Source organism: Salmo trutta, chromosome 26 (genome assembly GCF_901001165.1).
Source record: "Salmo trutta chromosome 26, fSalTru1.1, whole genome shotgun sequence".
Lineage (NCBI taxonomy): Eukaryota > Metazoa > Chordata > Actinopteri > Salmoniformes > Salmonidae > Salmo > Salmo trutta.
The window spans coordinates 21,634,463-21,653,037 of record NC_042982.1 but is presented as its reverse complement, the minus strand read 5'-3'; the positions used below and the strand labels follow the sequence as shown (position 1 = coordinate 21,653,037).

Genomic DNA, 18,575 nt, shown 5'->3' with positions numbered 1-18,575 from the left:
ATCATTACTTTAAGACATGAAGGTCAGTCAACATGGAACATTTCAAGAACTTTGAAAGTTTCTTCAAGTGCAGTTGCAGAAACCATCAAGCGCTATGATAAAACTGGCTCTCATGAGGACCGCCATAGGAATGGAAGGCCCAGAGTTACCTCTGTTGCAGAGGATAAGTTCATTAGAATTACCAACCTCAGAAATTGCAACCAAAATAAATGCTTCAAAGAGTTCAAGACACATCTCAACATCAACTGTTCAGAGGAGATTGTGTGAATCAGGCCTTCATGGTCGAATTGCTGCAAAGAAACCACTACTAAAGGACACCAATAAGAAGAAGAGACTTGCTTGGGCCAAGAAACATGAGCAATGGACATTAGACCGGTGGAAATTTGTCCTTTGGTCTGAAGTCCAAATTGGAGATTTATGGTTCCAACCGCCGTGTCTTTGTAAGACGCAGTGTGGGTGAACGGATGGTCTCCGCATGTGTATTTCCCACTGTGAAGCATGGAGGAGGAGGTGTTATGTTGTGGGGGTGCTTTAATGGTGACACTATCAGTGATTTATTTAGAATTCAAGGCACACTTAACCTGCATGGCTACCACAGCATTCTGCAAAGATATGCCATCCCATCTGGTTTGCGCTTAGTGGGACTATCATTTGTTTTTCAACAGGACAATGACCCACACACCTCCAGGCTGTGTAAGGGCTATTTGACCAAGAAGGAGAGTGATGGAAGTGCTGCATCAGATGACCTGACCTCCACAATCAACCGACCTCAACCCAATTGAGATGGTTTGCGATGAGTTGGACTGCAGAGTGAAGGAAAAGCAGCCAACAAGTGCTCAGCATATGTGGGAACTCCTTCAAGACTGTTGGAAAAGCATTCCAGGTGAAGCTGATTGAGGGAATGCCAAGAGTGTGCAACGCTGACATCAAGGCAAAGGGGGGCTACATTGAAGAATCTCAATATGAAATATATTTGTTTAACACTTTTTTGGTTACTACATGATTCCATATGTGTTATTTCATAGTTTTAATGTCTTCACTATTATTATACAATGTAAAAAATAGTAAAGATAAAGAAAAACCCTTGAATGAGTAGGTGTTCCAAAACTTTTGACAGGTAGTGTATATCATTTATATATCCAAAAATGGATGTAGCAACTACAGATTGCCCCCTTTTAAGTCTATCAAAGTGTGCGAGTTTGAACATGTGTACATTAGGGCTATGGATTGAGCAAAAAAAGCCCCACTTTTATTCCATAGGATGGGATCCGTACTGTTCAGCTGTTGCAAGAGCGCATTTTCACTGGCTGTCAACTGGTTTCAAAAACAATGATTGATAGGCAGCTTAAACTTCTTGAATTCAACCATTATTGGGTTCAAATACACATTCAGATTTGTGAACAGCCATCCACAACAACCACAATCCGTAAGGCGCAAATAGCTAAATGAGAGAGCAGCAGTGTGATTCACATCAATGCGCTATGTAGATATCAATAATTAGTGATATCCGTATCGCCGTAGACTACACTGCTGTCATCCTTACCTCCAAACATTTGTTCAAGTTGGATAATCTTTGGATGCCGACAGCAGTCGTACCATTGGAAGACATTGCTTGGACTGTAGCCTACAAAAGCCTATTCTTGCTATTCTCCCGCGATCCATCAAACATATTTGGAGTGTCATCATAGTGTTCTCTGATTTGTGGTCAGACTCGCTCAGGTGGAACAAATTTAAACATGCACCTTTTTTCAATGCTGATTTGAATGTCAATGAGAAAACAGAGAAGTGTCAAGACTGTTTTTGCAAACCTTTCTGAATTTAAAAGTAATCCTCGAAGTAAGCATCTAGTTTTTCAAAAGTATCTGTAATCTGATTGCAATATTTTTGCTGGTAATGTACCAGATTACAGTTATTAATTTTTTTTAAATCCCTTACATGTAACATCAAGGTCAAAGAAAGACCAACAATACAAATAAAAGGCTGACAAAAGAGATCAAGAAACTTAAAGCCACTTTGGAACAAGGAAAAATACAAGAGATTCCAACTCATTAAGGGAAATTCCAAATCTCCTCGCTGAAAAGTGAATGCCATGCTGAAACATCCTCCTGTCCATCCAACCACTAGAATAACCCTTCTGTTGCACTCATCATTGGTTGAAAACATTAGAACTAAATATCGCAACACCAGAAAAGAAAAGGAGAGGCAGATGATTGCAAGAGTAACTATTGGGAACATAGTGAAGAAGTACCGAATGCAAAGGCTCGCCCAGACTACTCTAGGTTTTTCAAAGGAGAGGGCTGGATTGGATGGATATATTTGTACCTTTGTGTGGACGAAGAGAATCTGGGAAACTGCTGAATCCAAGAAGGGATGATGTGAGTCGCATGACTACAGGGAGGAAACAAACTGTCACGCGAAACAAACAGAAGATGCAAAAAAAGGATGCTGACAGACAATGAAGAATCTACACAGGAAGTTCCTGTCAGAAAGTCAAGACTCGATCTCCTAGTCTTTCTTCTGCACCTTTAGGCCATTTTCGATTGTGGCACCAACGGAAGCTGACCGTGAGACGTGCCAACGTAAAACCCACGAGAATCTCCAATTCATGGCTAGCAGCTTTTACAGCCGTGGACTTTTGTCATCCAAAAACTGCAGTGAAAGGCACAATGAAGATGCATCAAGTGATAAGTGTGTTGCCAGGTCACATCAAGTACAGAGACATAGCCTGTTCCTGCCAAAAGAGATGAAGGGGTCATGGCCTGTCCCTGCTTTGAGTTAAAAGAAGCAACTTTAGAAGCTGCTGAGGCTTCAAGATCAACTCTAGAAGCTGTTGAGTCTCCAAATCAACTCTAGAAGCTGTTGAGTCTCCAATATCAACTCTAGAAGCTGTTGAGTCTCCAATATCAACTCTAGAAGCTGTTGAGTCTCCAATATCAACTCTAGAAGCTGTTGAGTCTCCAATATCAACTCTAGAAGCTGTTGAGTCTCCAATATCAACTCTAGAAGCTGCTGAGGCTCCAAGATCAACTCTAGAAGCTGCCGAGGCTCCAAGATCTGTGTGCACCATTGAAACCCTGTGGCGACCAGAGGCCATTCACTCTCAGCATATTGGTCATTAGTGTGTGGTGTCCTACGACAATGAGCCATACCCAGTAATCATAACAGATGTGGAGAAGGATAACATCCAGGTCAAGTGCATGCTCCGTAATGGAATAAACTAATAATTCTGGCCAATCCCACATGACGGCACTTTTTAAAGGGTCATGTATCCTTATATGTATAACATATTTTATAAACTTTTTGAATAACCATTTTATTAAGCGTGAACCCAGAATTATTAAGAGCAAAATGAGTAGGGCTGTTTATCATAAAATGCCTGATTAGTGTTATTAAACTTGAACTAACAATGATTTTCAAATACAATCCAATTGTTTTACATCTTGCTATGTTGTTCTAATGCAATACTCGTGTTTTAATAATCTGTTTTTCTGTTGTTTAACAAACTTAGGTTGACAATGTTGTCAAAAAGACAAGGAAGTAAATTGAAAATTAACTAAACATTTTTTTTTACCATTTCACAGATTTCAAAGTTCATAAAATATCTTTAATTGTTTAAATATTTTGTTCATTATTGGTGTTAGTTCCACCCTGTTATTGCTTTCCACCCTATTATGCTTCATTCCACCCTGTTAGGTCAGTGTTTTAAAAATCATAATTGAACAATTCCATCAGCTGTTATGTATATCTTTGTGGTAACTTGTAGAGATAGAAGGGATCAATTACAAATGCAAAAATGTTGACCAAATTCTGTTGTTATTCACTCTTATTAGGAAAAATGTGGTGCAAATGAAGCGCTGTGTAACAATCGTCTGGAAGAGGGGACCAAGATGCAGTGTGGTAAGTGGTCATAATTATATTTAATGAAACACTTTAAAACAAACAAGAAAGCGAAGGCCAACAGTTCTGCCAGGTGAACACACACAAGACAGAAAACAACTACCCACAAAACCCCAAAACCCCAAAGAAAACAACTACCCACAAAACCCCACAGGCTGCCTAAGTATGACTCCCAATCAGCGACAACGATGTACAGCTGTCACAATGAAGATGCATCAAGTGATAAGTGTGCCTTTCAACGATGTACACCCTGACCAAACCTAAGTAGAGACATAAAAAGACTCTCTCAGGTCAGGGCGTGACAGTACCCCCCCAAAGGTGCGGACTCCGCCCTCAAAACCTGAACCTATAGGGGAGGGTCTGGTGGGCATTTCTCCGCAGTGGCGGCTCTGGAGCGGGACGCAGACAGGCGGGCGGCTCTGGCAGCGCCGGACAGGTGGGCGGCTCGGGCAGCGCCGGACAGGCGGGACTTGCAGTAGGCCTGGCTCTGGGCGCAGGCACAGGATTCACCAGGCTGGGGAGACATGCAGGAGGCCTGGCTCTGGGAGCAGGCACAGGACTCACCAGGCTGGGGAGACATGCAGGAGGCCTGGCTCTGGGAGCAGGCACAGGATAGACCGGGCTGTGGGGGAGCACTGGAGGCTCCAGGCTGAGGAGCGTCGCTGGAGGCTCCAGGCTGAGGAGCGTCGCTGGAGGCTCCAGGCTGAGTCTGGAGATGGTCCTATTGGGAAGAAGCCTAGATGAGGTATATTCACAGCTGCCACCCCAGCCTGAAATGGGACCACCGCTGTTGTGAGTAGATTAGAAGAAATTAAAGGTAAAGTGATAACAGTATGTAATATGATATCATACAATGTTCACACAGGCAATTGGTAAGATTTTGAAATCAAAATATTTTTAACACATACAAGTAGATAGCCTACTAGAAAGTATTCTATTTTAATTCCACTAGGTTTACTCACTGCTGTTTTCAAGCATGGTTGACTCCATATGGTTGTTCTGAATTCTAAAAAGAAAAAAAGTAGACCTAGATATAAAACATTAGTTAATTTATACATTTTTGGTTCATTCCAGTCATAAAAAAAATACACAGACAACTCACATGGCTGGGATGTTAAATGGAGTACACCTCCTCCGAGGAAAGTATCGATTTTCATAATACACCTCTGTATTGAAAGCAAATGGGTTTTCTTCACATTGTTGTGGGATCTAGAAAAATTGTCATAGCCATCCATTTGATGTTACAGAAAATATAAGCTAATTCATTTACACATTCAATTCATTTGTTATTGTAACATTTGAAATTCAGTGATAAGTATTTGGACAGTTCAGTTTTTTAGTAGTTGAAACCAATACCGTTAGAGGTTGGTGAGGATGCCAATCATCACAATTCTCAACCTCAGAGGGGCCGACGCCTGGATTGTCCTCACACTGAGCCTCACTCTGGGTCTGCAACATCACAAAATGCATTCATAACTTTAATAACCACTATATTGAATGAAACATAATAAAGTGAAGAAGTTAATTTTCTTTATCATAGAGTTAAATTGTTGTAGTTTACTCATTTGGAACTCAATGGATATTGTAGTAGGTCTGCATGTGCAACCCTCGCCAAAACTGACTTTGACTGTAGTCTCCGAGGCTGTTTCCTGTGCCATGCCCTGAGGGACGAATGATCCCTATAGTCTAAAGGTTGTCAAACCTCCCATCTAAACTGTTGTGCAAAATTACCAAATATCTTTTGAAATTATAGCAAAAATGATATAAAGTTACGTAATTATATTGCACTTGTTGAGTAGCATAGCACACACAATATGTTGTTGATCTCTATCTTGCCAAAAATCTACATGCATGTATGCACATAGCCTATGTTTAATGTAGGTCAACGTTCTTCATTTCTATATGTATAGAGAAATAAATCTTTTTGGAGTTTTAAACACAAAACACTACCTTTTCGGCATCAAAATGTTTTATCGCCATGTTTGCAGTCGTTGTGGATGAAGAAAGGTACCGCCCACCAACCTACGTTCGTACTGTGACTGTACGTTTGGCGCCACTGTGCCTCATTTATTTAATCTTAACTTTTTGTATTAGTATTTAGTAACTATAGAATAAACTGTATATTTTTTGAAGACATTTCAGTATTTTGAATATTTAAGATGAAACCGATTGAAACTGATTGAAACCATGCAATACATCCGTTTCCTTACATGAATCCTTGTATAAGTTACTTACTGTGCCAAATGTTGTTCATTGTCGTTCATTGTCCAATTCCCAAGTCAAATAAAGGCTTAATATGCTGTCAGGGAGCTTTTGAAAAAGTATTCTTCCAACTAAAACCTGTTTTAGTGTCCTCCATCAAAGATCGATAAATAAAAACCCGGAAGGCACTTACGGGATGTTCAAAGGCCTGCATAAGTAATACTGGACTAATTAACTCTTGCCAAAAATATGTTCTGGTTTTATAATATAGACTGTGCGATGCTGCTTAGTTCCCATTCGTGTCATGATTGAGTTAAATCTGTAGCTAGTTATTTTACAAGAGGAAATGAAACTTGTTCGGAAATAAACCACCATGGTCATCGTTATTGAGAAACAAACAGGTTTTAGGCTGACTTTGTTAATTAAAAGAACCTGGGTTGTATAGACTATGATTGTGGGAGCAGAGGAGAACTGTGGAACCATTAACATTTTGCTGATCATCATTAATTGTTTAATTTGACTTGATGAGGTTTGTAAGACTCCACGTATTTGTTATGTCAATAAGAAGCCATGGGAAACTATTCATATTAAGTTAACATACATAACAACATACATAACTAAGTCCAACTCCAACCTTGGCGGTAAACTACTTGTCAAGCCTTATGTGACCATTCTTGTTATCGCCACTCTTGAAGTCAAATGAGAAAATGGCACAGCACAGTGGTGGTCTCACGCTCAAACTCACTCAAAAGCTAAATAAAGATCCAGGTTTAGCATGAGAGGCTTCCCTCCTTTCCCCCTGAAATTGTACTCTAGGCCCACACTGACATTGCATTATGCCTGAGTCTGCTATTTCACAATTGTCTGACTTATAATGCAATATGCTAGCATGGGTACCCATCTGTTTAGCTAACATTATACTCGTTGTATTCAGTGTCATATGCCGTATGTTAGTTGCAAAGAGTGGAATGATAGCTAAACAGACTGGTACCCAGAATAACTACAGTTGAAGTGGGAAGTTTACATACACTTAGGTTAGAGTCATTAAAACTCATTTTTCAACCACTCCACAAATTTCTTGTTAACAAACTATAGTTTTGGCAAGTCAGTTAGGACATCTACTTTGTGCACATCTACTTTGTGCACAATCATTTTTCCAACAATTGTTTACAGACAGATTATTTCACTTATAATTCACTGAATCACAATTCCAGTGGGTCAGAAGTTTACATACACTAAGTTGACTGTGCCTTTAAACAGCTTGGAAAATTCCAAGTCATGACTTTAGAAGCTTCTGATAGGCTAATTGACATAATTTGAGTCAACTGGAGGTGTACCTGTGGATGTATTTCAAGGCCTACCTTCAAACTCAGTGCCTCTTTGCTTGAGATCATTGGAAAATCTAAATAAATCAGCCAAGACCTCAGAAAAAAATGGTAGACCTCCACAAGTCTGGTTCATCCTTGGGAGCAATTTCCAAGCGCCTGAAGGTACCACGTTCATCTGTACAAACAATAGTACGCAAGTATAAACACCATAGGACCACGCAGCCGTCATACCGCTCAGGAAGGAGACGCGTTCTGTCTCCTAGAGATTTACGTACTTTGGTGTGAAAAGTGCAAATCAATCCCAGAACAACAGCAAAGGACCTTGTGAAGATGCTGGAGGAAACAGGTACAAAAGTATCTATATCCACAGCAAAACGGGTCCTATATCGACATAACCTGAAAGGTCGCTCAGCAAGGAAGAAGCACTGACCTCTAGCATACTTCAAAAGTTGTCTCAAAATGGCTTAAGGACAACAAAGTCAAGGTATTGGAGTGGCCATCACAAAGCCCTGACCTCATCCTATAGAAAATTTGTGGGCAGAACTGAAAAAGTGTATGAAAGCAAGGAGGCCTACAAACCTGACTCAGTTATACCAGCTCTGTCAGGAGAATTGGGCCACAATTCACTTAACTTACTGTGGGAAGCTTGAGGAAGGCTACCCGAAATGTTTGACCCAAGTTAAACAATTTAAAGGCAATGCTACCAAATACTAATTTAGTGTATGTAAACTTCTGACCCACTGGGAATGTGGTGAAAGAAATAAAAGCTGAAATAAATATTTCTCTCTACTATTATTCTGAAATGTCACATTCTTAAAATAAAGTGGTGATCCTAACTGACCCAAGACACAGAATTTTTACTAGGATTACATGTCCGGAATTGTGAAAAACTGAGTTTAAATGTATTTGTCTCAAGTGTATGTAAACTTCCGACTTCAACTGTATATGCTGTTAACTGTTTACTTATGAATAAACATCATGTTTGTCAAGTGTTATTAGGGGTGGTGAGTAAAAGGATCAAATTACTTTACAGATCTACTGACAGCTATCCCTAGGAACCAGAGGGACAAAGCATTCACATTTTTGTTCTTTATTAACTTAAAATAGTTGTTTAATAATTATTTACAGGAACGTTACAAACTGTACAATACAAACAACACAGGAGCAGGAAGCAAAGAAAATAGGAAGGTTACAGTATGTGTATGTTATGGTCAAACGTTAAACGTGACGTCTTGCACTTAGCACGCTGTTGTGTGACAACCACCACTTCATGACCCCCTTTGCTGATGAACATAATTTTGCTTTCTGTGATGTTCAGTTGTACTGATGCTCAGACAACATCACGCCACTTTAACTCAGTATTCCTCCCGATCCTGTTTGTCATCATCCACCGTGTTCGGTTCTTCATACCAACGCTCGATCAGTCCTGAGGGCTCCATATCTACCAAGACATGCAACCAGACATAGCAGGTTGGCTTTAGTTATTTGTTCTCTGGACAGCGTTAAAGCTAATGAAAATGCAGAGTTCGCCAAACCCACTGGCTCCAGGCCATCTACAAGACCCTGCTAGGTAAAGTCCCCCCTTATCTCAGCTCACTGGTCACCATAGCAGCACCCACCTGTAGCACGCGCTCCAGCAGGTATATCTCTCTGGTCACCCCCAAAGCCAATTCCTCCTTTGGCCGTCTCTCCTTCCAGTTCTCTGCTGCCAATGACTGGAACGAACTCCAAAAATCTCTGAAACTGGAAACACTTATCTCCCTCACTAGCTTTAAGCACCAGCTGTCCGAGCAGCTCACAGATCACTGCACCTGTACATAGCCCATCTATAATTTAGCCCAAACAACTACCTCTTCCCCTACTGTATTTATTTAGCTCCTTTGCACCCCATTATTTATATTTCTACTTTGCACTTTCTTCCACTACAAATCTACCATTCCAGTGTTTTACTTGCTATATTGTATTTAAGTTGCCACCATGGCCTTTTTTGCCTTTACCTCCCTTATCTCACCTCATTTGCTCACATTGTATATACTTATTTTTCTACTGTATTATTGACTGTAAGTTTGTTTTACTCCATGTGTAACTCTGTGTTGTTGTATGTGTCGAACTGCTTTGCTTTATCTTGGCCAGGTCGCAATTGTAAATGAGAACTTGTTCTCAACTTGCCTACCTGGTTAAATAAAGGTGAAATAAATTAAAAAATAAAATATTGCTTGACATAATTTGGACTGATTGCTCAGTGGACCATTTGGCTTCTGTGTATTTGATTGTATAACAACACAAATGATTAAGTCATTTGGTTTACCATATGTTTAGATATTTCAGGAGTCATTCGTAGTAACAGTTATAGTTCAATGATTATTTATTTAGGGCACAGATATTGTTGTGGCTGTATGTACCTTGTTGTATAGAAGTCTAAAATAGGGACGCAGCCCATAAATACCTCTGCGGTGATAAAACACAAAACAACCACAGGCAGAGGGAAAAAAACACACGTTCCTCAAGATTCCACAAACCTGACAAGGAACATAATCACGCACAAACACAGACATACCTTGCTAAACTAAATAACCCCCCCTACTAATAACTAAACCAAAACAGGTGCGTGCCTACCTAGACCTAACCAACAGAAAGTGAAACAAAAAGGATCGATGGCAGCTAGTAGGCCGGCGACGACGACCGCTGAGCACCGCCCGGTCGAGGAGGGGCGCCACCATCCGTCGGTGTCGTGACAGTACTCCCCCTCTGACGCGCGGCTCCTGCCGCGCGCCGATGCCGGCCTCGAGGACCCCTCGGAGGGCGAGGCGCAGGGCGATCCGGATGGAGGCTGTGGAACTCCCGGATGAGCGCTGGGTCCAATATGTCCTCCACCGGTACCCAGCACCTCTCCTCCGGGCCGTACCCCTCCCAGTCCACGAGGTACTGCAGGCCCCTCGCCCGGCGTCTGGAGTCCAAGATGGACCGGACTGTGTACGGTGGGGGCCCCCCGATGTCCAGGGGGGGTGGAGGGACCTCCCGCACCTCATTTTCCTGCAGCGGACCAGCTACCACCGGCCTGAGGAGAGACACATGAAACGAGGGGTTAATGCGATAATAAGAAGGAAGTTGTAATCTGTAACACACCTCGTTTATTCTCCTCAGGACTTTAAATGGCCCCACAAACCGTGGACCCAGCTTCCGGCAGGGCAGGCGGAGGGGCAGGTTCCGGGTCGAGAGCCAGACTCTCTCCCCTGGGGTAAACACGGGGGCCTCACTGCGGCGCCGGTCAGCGCTCGCCTTTTGTCGTTCCCTGGCTCGTTCCAGGGATTCCTGAACAGCGTCCCAGGTCTCCCTAGAGCGCTGAACCCATTCCTCTACCGCAGGGGCTTCCGTCTGGCTCTGATGCCATGGCCCCAGGACCGGCTGATAACCCAACACACATTGGAACGGCGACATGTTGGTAGAGGAGTGGCGCAAAGAGTTCTGAGCCATTTCGGCCCATGGCACGAACCTTGCCCACTCCCCTGGCCGGTCCTGGCAGTAGGACCACAGGAACCTGCCCACTTCCTGGTTTACCCTTTCTACCTGCCCATTACTTTCGGGGTGAAACCCTGAGGTCAAACTGACCGAAACCCCCAGTCGCTCCATAAACGCCCGCCACACTCGGGACGTGAACTGGGGGCCTCGATCTGAGACGATATCCTCGGGCACCCCGTAGTGCCGGAAGACGTGGGTGAATAAGGCTTCCGCGGTCTGCAGGGCTGTAGGAAGACCGGGTAAAGGAAGCAGACGGCAGGACTTAAAGAACCGGTCCACAACAACCAGGATCGTAGTGTTGCCCTGAGACGGTGGGAGATCGGTCAGGAAATCCACCGCCAGGTGGGACCATGGTCGCTGTGGAACTGGGAGGGGCTGTAATTTCCCTCTAGGCAGGTGCCTGGGAGCCTTACACTGGGCGCACACCGAACCGGGGGAGACATAGTGCCTCACGTCCCTCACCAAGGTGGGCCACCAGTATCTACCACTAAGACCACACACTGTCCGCTCAACCCCTGGGTGACCCGAGGAGGGAAGCGTGTGCGCCCACCGAATCAGACGATCGTGAACACCGAGCGGAACGTACTTACGACCCACTGGACACTGAGGAGGAGTAGGCTCCGTCCGTAACGCCCGCTCGATGTCCGCGTCTACCTCCCAGACCACCGGTGCCACCAGGCAGGAGGCTGGAAGTATGGGAGTGGGATCGGTGGACCGTTCCTCGGCGTCATGGAGACGAGACAGTGCGTCGGCCTTAGTGTTCCGGGAACCTGGGATATACGAGATGTTAAACTGAAATCGAGTAAAGAACATCGCCCACCTGGCTTGACGCGGGTTCAGTCTCCTCGCCGCCCGGATGTACTCCAGATTGCGGTGGTCAGTCCAAATGAGAAAAGGGTGACGCGCCCCCTCAAGCCAATATCTCCACACCTTCAGGGCTCTGACCACAGCCAACAACTCCCTGTCCCCCACATCATAGTTACGCTCCGCCGGACTCAACTTCCTAGAGAAGATGGCGCAGGGGCGGAGCTTGGGAGGGGTGCCCGAGCGCTGGGATAGCACGGCTCCTACCCCAGCCTCGGACGCGTCCACCTCCACTATGAAGGGCAAAGAGGGATCCGGATGCGCCAGCACTGGAGCGTCGGTGAACAAAACCTTCAGACGACTAAAGGCCCTGTCCTCCTCCGCTGACCACCGCAACCGCACCGGGCCCCCCTTCATCAGTGAGGTAATGGGAGCCGCCACCTGCCCAAAGCCCCGGATAAACCTCCGGTAGTAATTGGCAAATAACAAAAACCTCTGCACCTCCTTCACCGTGGTGGGAGTCGGCCAATTTCGCACGGCTGATATGCGGTCACATTCCATCACCACCCCTGTGGTGGAAATGCGATATCCTAGGAAAGAGACGGCTCGTTTGGAGAACTCACATTTCTCAGCCTTGACGTATAGGTTATGCTCCAGCAGCCGCCCAAGCACTTTGCGCACCAGAGCCACATGCGCGGCGTGTGTGGCGGAGTAGATCAGGATGTCATCGATGTACACCACCACACCCTGTCCGAGCATGTCTCGGAGAACCTTGTCCATAAAGGATTGGAAGACAGCGGGAGCATTTTTTTAACCCATACGGCATGACGAGGTACTCATAATGGCCAGATGTGGTACTAAATGCGGTTTTCCACTCGTCTCCCCCTCGGATACGCACCAGGTTATAAGCGCTCCTGAGATCTAGTTTGGTGAAGAAGCGCGCCCCGTGAAATGACTCCACTGCCATAGCAATGAGAGGTAGTGGGTAACTGAACCCCACTGTGATAGAATTTAGACCTCTATAGTCAATGCACGGGCGCAGGCCTCCCTCCTTCTTCTTCACAAAAAAGAAGCTTGAGGAGACGGGTGATTTAGATGGCCGAATGTATCCCTGTCTCAAGGACTCAGTGACATATGTCTCCATAGCCACTGTCTCCTCCTGAGACAGAGGATACATGTGACTCCTGGGAAGTGCAGCTTTAGCCTGGAGGCTTATCGCACAATCTCCTCGTCGATGAGGTGGTAATTGAGTCGCCTTCGAAGGCGATAGCCAAATCGGCATATTCTGAGGGAATGTGCACGGTAGAGACTTGGTCTGGACTCTCCACCGTAATCGCACTGATGGAAACCCCTATTCACCTGCCCGAGCACTCCCTCGACCACCCCTTAAGAGCCCTCTGTCTCCCCGAAATGTTAGGATTGTGAGTGGCCAGCCAGGGAATTCCCAGTACCACTAGTAACGCCGGGGAATCAATGAGAAAGAGGCTGATACGCCTCTTCTATAGACGTTGTGACACGTCTTGCCAAATAATGGTTTGATATATATTACATAACTGTTTCCTGATAATAATTGGTAAACACAACATTATTTCCAGACAGACCTCTGTCTGCTTCTGCAAGGTTATTTGGTCTAAAAATACAAAAATGACCTTTCATTTCAAAGTGCTTATAGAAGCAGGATCACATAGTCCTACCTGCGCATCGCTGTTTCCCTCCAAGTTGAACAAACCTCATACATCTTTTAGTTATTTGGTAATTAAAATATAATGTACAGACAACTCACCTGTTAGAGCTTACAAATGGAGTACATCTCCGTAAAGAAAACGTCACCTCTTCTGTAACCACGACCGCATTGAAACCAAATTGGTCATCCTCACACTGCAATGAAACCTATAAAAAATAACCATCTTTAGTTAAATATTTAGTTAGTGTCCTGACATTACGGTCATTCAAAGAAAGTATTTTACAAGCTTCTTTCAGTAAGTATATGATAAATCAAAGTAAAACAAACCTACCAGTGCATCTCGTGAGTAATGGTAGGTGTCAGTTTCAGAAACTACTACATATGAACTGGGCTCTGCATTGTCCACACACTGGGTAGGGTCCTGTAATATGCCACAATGTATCCATAATTATATATAGACAATACCTGGTGTTTTTTTAAAGAAAAATCGAAGGAGTAAATAGCTATGCTTCCAATCTAACAAAAAGGTAGTAATACAACTGAGCAATAACATCATAGTATCATTCTGGAGTCTAAAGCGGTTGGCTTCACAGCATATTGCACCACTCACAGTGTTTTGAACTGTTATATTATAGTCACGCTGGGCAAATGAAAATAATTCACGTTCGGCACCACTTCCTACTTTTGCTGTTGTTGTCATTAAGACATCCTTCTAAGAACAAATATGCCTAGTATATTTTAGTCATTATTGATTGTAATGACTAAACTAATGTTTGCAGTGCACTATAATGAACATAGTCATGTTATTATCAAGCTGCTTATTAGTGGTTTATTCAACTATGTTTACCGCCATTACGATAGATTTAGGTTTGAGAGGATGAGCTCTAGAGGCACCATAATGTACACCTGTGTTCCAATAATGTACAATCTAGTAGGTTAACCTATTCTGCCTAATTTTTCATTAATTTAGCGACCAAAATAAGCATAATAATTCAAAGTCAAAACTTTACCATTTCTTCTTCAAGAACCCTCTCGTGCGCCATTGTTTTTTTTGGCGGAAGCAAAAGGGTATCACTATGAAAGTGTCACTGTGACCTACGTAATCAATGCCACTACCGTATTCTGAACTCCATACTAATTTGTAATTTGTTTCTAAATCTGAAAAGTGTATATTTATAAATAAAATGTACCTGTTTTGAATTTGCACATAAGATAAGTGTTCGGTTGAATTAATTATTCAAGAAATGCTGAGGTCACACTTGGTTAGGCTAAGGGTTAAGGTTAGGGCTAGGGTTAGTGGATAGTTAGTAGAAATGTTGTTGACAGTTATTGAACATCTACTGAACGTCTACAAATCATCTACTTGAGACTATCCAAATAAAACGTTACCAATGCTGAGAATGAAGATGGTATGTAACCACAGTTTCCTTACCGTAGGATAGTGCCCTTGAGTAAAACTCCACTAGTTATTGCATGGATGCCCTTTCAGTTCACACTGACTCAGTTAAACATTATTATTATCTATCCAAATGTTGTTCATGTTCCTTTTCTCCGGTAAACAAAGCTTGAGATCATGAGCCTGTTGATCAAAAGATTTTCAAGACTTCCTTTTCATACTCTGAATTCCGAGGAGTGTCCAGGAACAGATACTTAAGAACAGGAACAGATACTTATCATGGACGTGGTTATGTAATTAGATTGCTCACTGCATAATGTTTATACAGTAACTCTTACTTATGGTCAGAAGGCTGGCTTAAATGTGTAATTTAGACTGATTGAGAGCATTGTCCACAAGCTACACTGCCTTGTCAAACCATGGCATTCGGCTTGATCATAATGGAAAAGCAGTGGGAAACTTGGTGTCTTTTAGTTTTCATGAACAAAGAATGTAAATACTAGGAATGGGAGACCACCGAGCCTGGTTGTCCCTGCCGTTCTTTTGGGCCATTCTCTTTCTTACCACAAGGTGATGATCCTGCACCAGTCATTTTCTGATGGTGCACAAGTTCTCACCAGTCATAGAGCGGTGAACTACAACTACCTCTCTCTCTCTCTCCCTCTCTCTCACACATGGGGGCACTTCTCTCAAGGTTCCCTCTCTCTAACCTCGTTTGGAGATTCTCATTCTCTTTGTTTGACTGCACAACTCTATTTCCTCAACCAGTCTCTCTCTATCTCTCTCTCATCTCTCTTCTCTCTTCTGTCTCTCTCCTCTCTCTTTTATTTATATTTATATATATATATATATATATATATAAAATCTACTCCAGTAGGAGCCATAATCCCAAAGGCCCCTCAAGGATGAGGCTCCTCTTCTTTCCCCCTGAGGCAGCACTGAGACCAAGGGGACCCACACTGACAAGTGGGTCCCTGAGCCCCTCTACCACTTTAACTGCCCCTCTGGTACAAAAAAATGCAAATCTGGGGGGCAAGACCTTTTCAGCGTCTTACCAGCTGCAACAGGACGGGAGTGCTGAGAGCCATCCTATACCATCCCCAAGAAAAGGCTCCCAACAGATTGAGCACAATAAAAAGGACAATAGCACTTTCAATTTCACTGGGATACCCACTTTCTGATAGACCTCAGTGTGTTGAACAACCCTCTCAGAACACATGATCAATTTATCATTCAGTGACAGACTAAATACCTTTTAGAGAGCATACTTAAATTAAAAAGTGGCATGTTGTTACTCAATTGTTTACAATGGTTTTTCTATGTGATCATGAAGTATTGCTCCTGCACATTGGAACTCATACAACTACTTATGAGATAGATGCCTGAATCATTCTAGGCCTGTTTTAAATGCTGCTACAACAGACAAACAACAAAGATAAGCTGCAGGAACCTGACATGTAGTCTAGCCTACTGTCTGCCTCAGGAGAGCATGCACTCACCATGCGTCAACCTATTCAGAAAATAAATGAAATTGCCACTGCAGTTCTCCGTTACTCCTGCCAGGGTTACCATATGCGGTGGCATATAAAATCACATCTAGAGAGTGCAGCGTGGGCTAACAAAGGGAATAAAGTGAGCATCACTCAGACTGACGCGTGTGCTTCTGTACATCCCCTGCGGCAGCATCACTGTCTGTGGACAGACAACCTGCCATCTCTCCATCCATGGCCCCCCGCCCCTACCCTGTGGCTCCGACTCCCTGCTTCCTAGCCCTGGGGAAAGGCCAGACAGACCAGGCACACCCCTGCCCCAGCCTGCAGGCCCCTTTGTGGATCAAAGGATGCAGAGCCTTGGGGTTCCAGTGTATAGAAGTGTGCCAGATTAAGCACTAGCCAAACAGATGCCCCCCACTCTCCATTCCCCTCCTCCACCCCCCATCACTCCACATTCCCCTCCTCCACCCCCCGTCACTCCCCATCCCTCCCTACTGTCTCCCCTCACCCCTGCACTCCCCAGCTGCTGTGATTTAAATGGGGGCCCCATGAAGAAAGGAGGGCATCTGCCACATGCCCAAGAGCCTCTCCTCAGAGAAAAAGGCACATTTAAAGCGTCCCTCTCATGGAGATGTCCTGTAACAAGATGAAGTCATTTGAAAAAGTAAAGTGGGCTAAAATGGAATGGATGGGTGAATACACTTTTGAATTGGAGCTGAAGCTTTAGGACAGGGATGGCGGCAAAAGGCACCTGGGTGATATCATTATCCACCAAATTAGACATTAGATATGGAGCTGCATTTGGGCAGCTGAAAAAAACTAAACAATTAGACGATCAAAACCAAGTGTCCTAAAACCATATTTGAAGTGTGTACTGCACTGCAATGAATACTGAATTTGTTTAAGTACCTGGAACAAGTTCTGTATGTATGGTAATGTTTTATATCAATTCAGATGAGAGAGAGGGATGATGTGTTCAATCATTAATAGTCTTTCCCATTGCCATGATCTCATGGTCCTTGCTATCTGGTACCTTGGGACATCCCCACCCCATTGAAGTTGACATTTCAAATGGTTAAGGTATGACTTATGGTTAAGATTAGGGTAGGGGTTAGGGTTTAGGGTAGGGACGTCCCAAGGAAGTCAGATAGCACTAACAATGATCTCATTATCTCTCTTCTCTCTGATCATGTCTGGTCCATTATGCTTTTCTGCTTTTACAGTCCCTCACAGAAACGCGGTCCCTTAATGATGATGAGCACGGCATGGCGTTACAACCTCACCACTGCATTAATGCACCAGCCAGGCAGAGAGTGGCACAGCGGTCTACGGCACTGCATTGCAGTGCTAGAGGCATCACTACAGACCCTGGTTCGTTCCCAGGCTGTGTCACAAACGGCCATGATCGGGAGTCCCATAGGGCGGCGCACAATTGGCCCAGCGTCGTCCGGGTTAGGGGAGGGTTTGGCCGGGGGGGAAAGCCGTCATTGTAAATAATAATTTGTTCTTAACTGACTTGCCTAGTTAAATAAAGGTTAAATAAAAAAGAAAAAGAGAGGGACTGAAGCTCGAGCTATATCTGGGTCTCTGATCAGTACGGCATCTGCCAATAAGATCAGACCAGTTTAACAGACATTAGATCCTGGGACCAATCCTAACAGGAGTGGTTGATAGTGCCTAGAAAAGCCTACCTACCCTCTAATCCAGACTCATAATAAGCCATGAGAAGCAAATGCATCAGAGGAGGCTGGTGGGAGGAGCAATAGGAGGATGGGGCTCATTGTAATGGCTGTAATGGAATCAATGGAACGGTATCAAACACATCAAACATATGGAAACCACATGTTTGACTCTGTTCCATTAATTCCATTCCAGCCATTACAATGAGCCTGTCCTCCTATAGCTCCTCCCACTAGCCTCTTCTGAAATGTGGCCTAATGGCCAGCTCTACTGGAGGTCATAGTGTTCAGTGGATGTTGAGTTTCCCCTATACACTTTGATTAGTGTGGAGGGGATCAAAATGATGTGGCCATACACTGTAGCCATACAGATGGATCCATCATCCCTGTGTTTACAAACACAACATGCTGTATCCTGTGTTTAATGGATGAAACAGTAAGGTTATCACAAACACTTTTTGTCTTCATTTCTTTAATTTAGGATTAAGCTAATGATCTGTTGGCAGTAAATGTGTAATCCCTCTGTAAAGGCTGCTTTCACCTCTGATTAATTAAGATACCTGCCCATTCGCT

The 18,575-nt window shown here is 43.8% G+C and overlaps 2 long non-coding RNA genes across 2 annotated transcripts; both read right to left on the bottom strand.

Moving 5' to 3' along the window:
* Positions 1-8,501: 8,501 nt before the first annotated feature.
* On the bottom strand, positions 8,502-9,103 carry LOC115163973 (uncharacterized). Its single transcript, XR_003869852.1, has 2 exons — positions 9,047-9,103; positions 8,502-8,868 (listed from the first exon to the last, which is right to left on the bottom strand). It is a non-coding gene; the product is annotated as an uncharacterized LOC115163973 (long non-coding RNA).
* Positions 9,104-10,431: 1,328 nt separating this feature from the next.
* Positions 10,432-15,087, bottom strand: LOC115163972 (uncharacterized). Its single transcript, XR_003869851.1, has 4 exons — positions 14,867-15,087; positions 13,766-13,855; positions 13,534-13,640; positions 10,432-10,485 (listed from the first exon to the last, which is right to left on the bottom strand). It is a non-coding gene; the product is annotated as an uncharacterized LOC115163972 (long non-coding RNA).
* Positions 15,088-18,575: the final 3,488 nt, after the last annotated feature.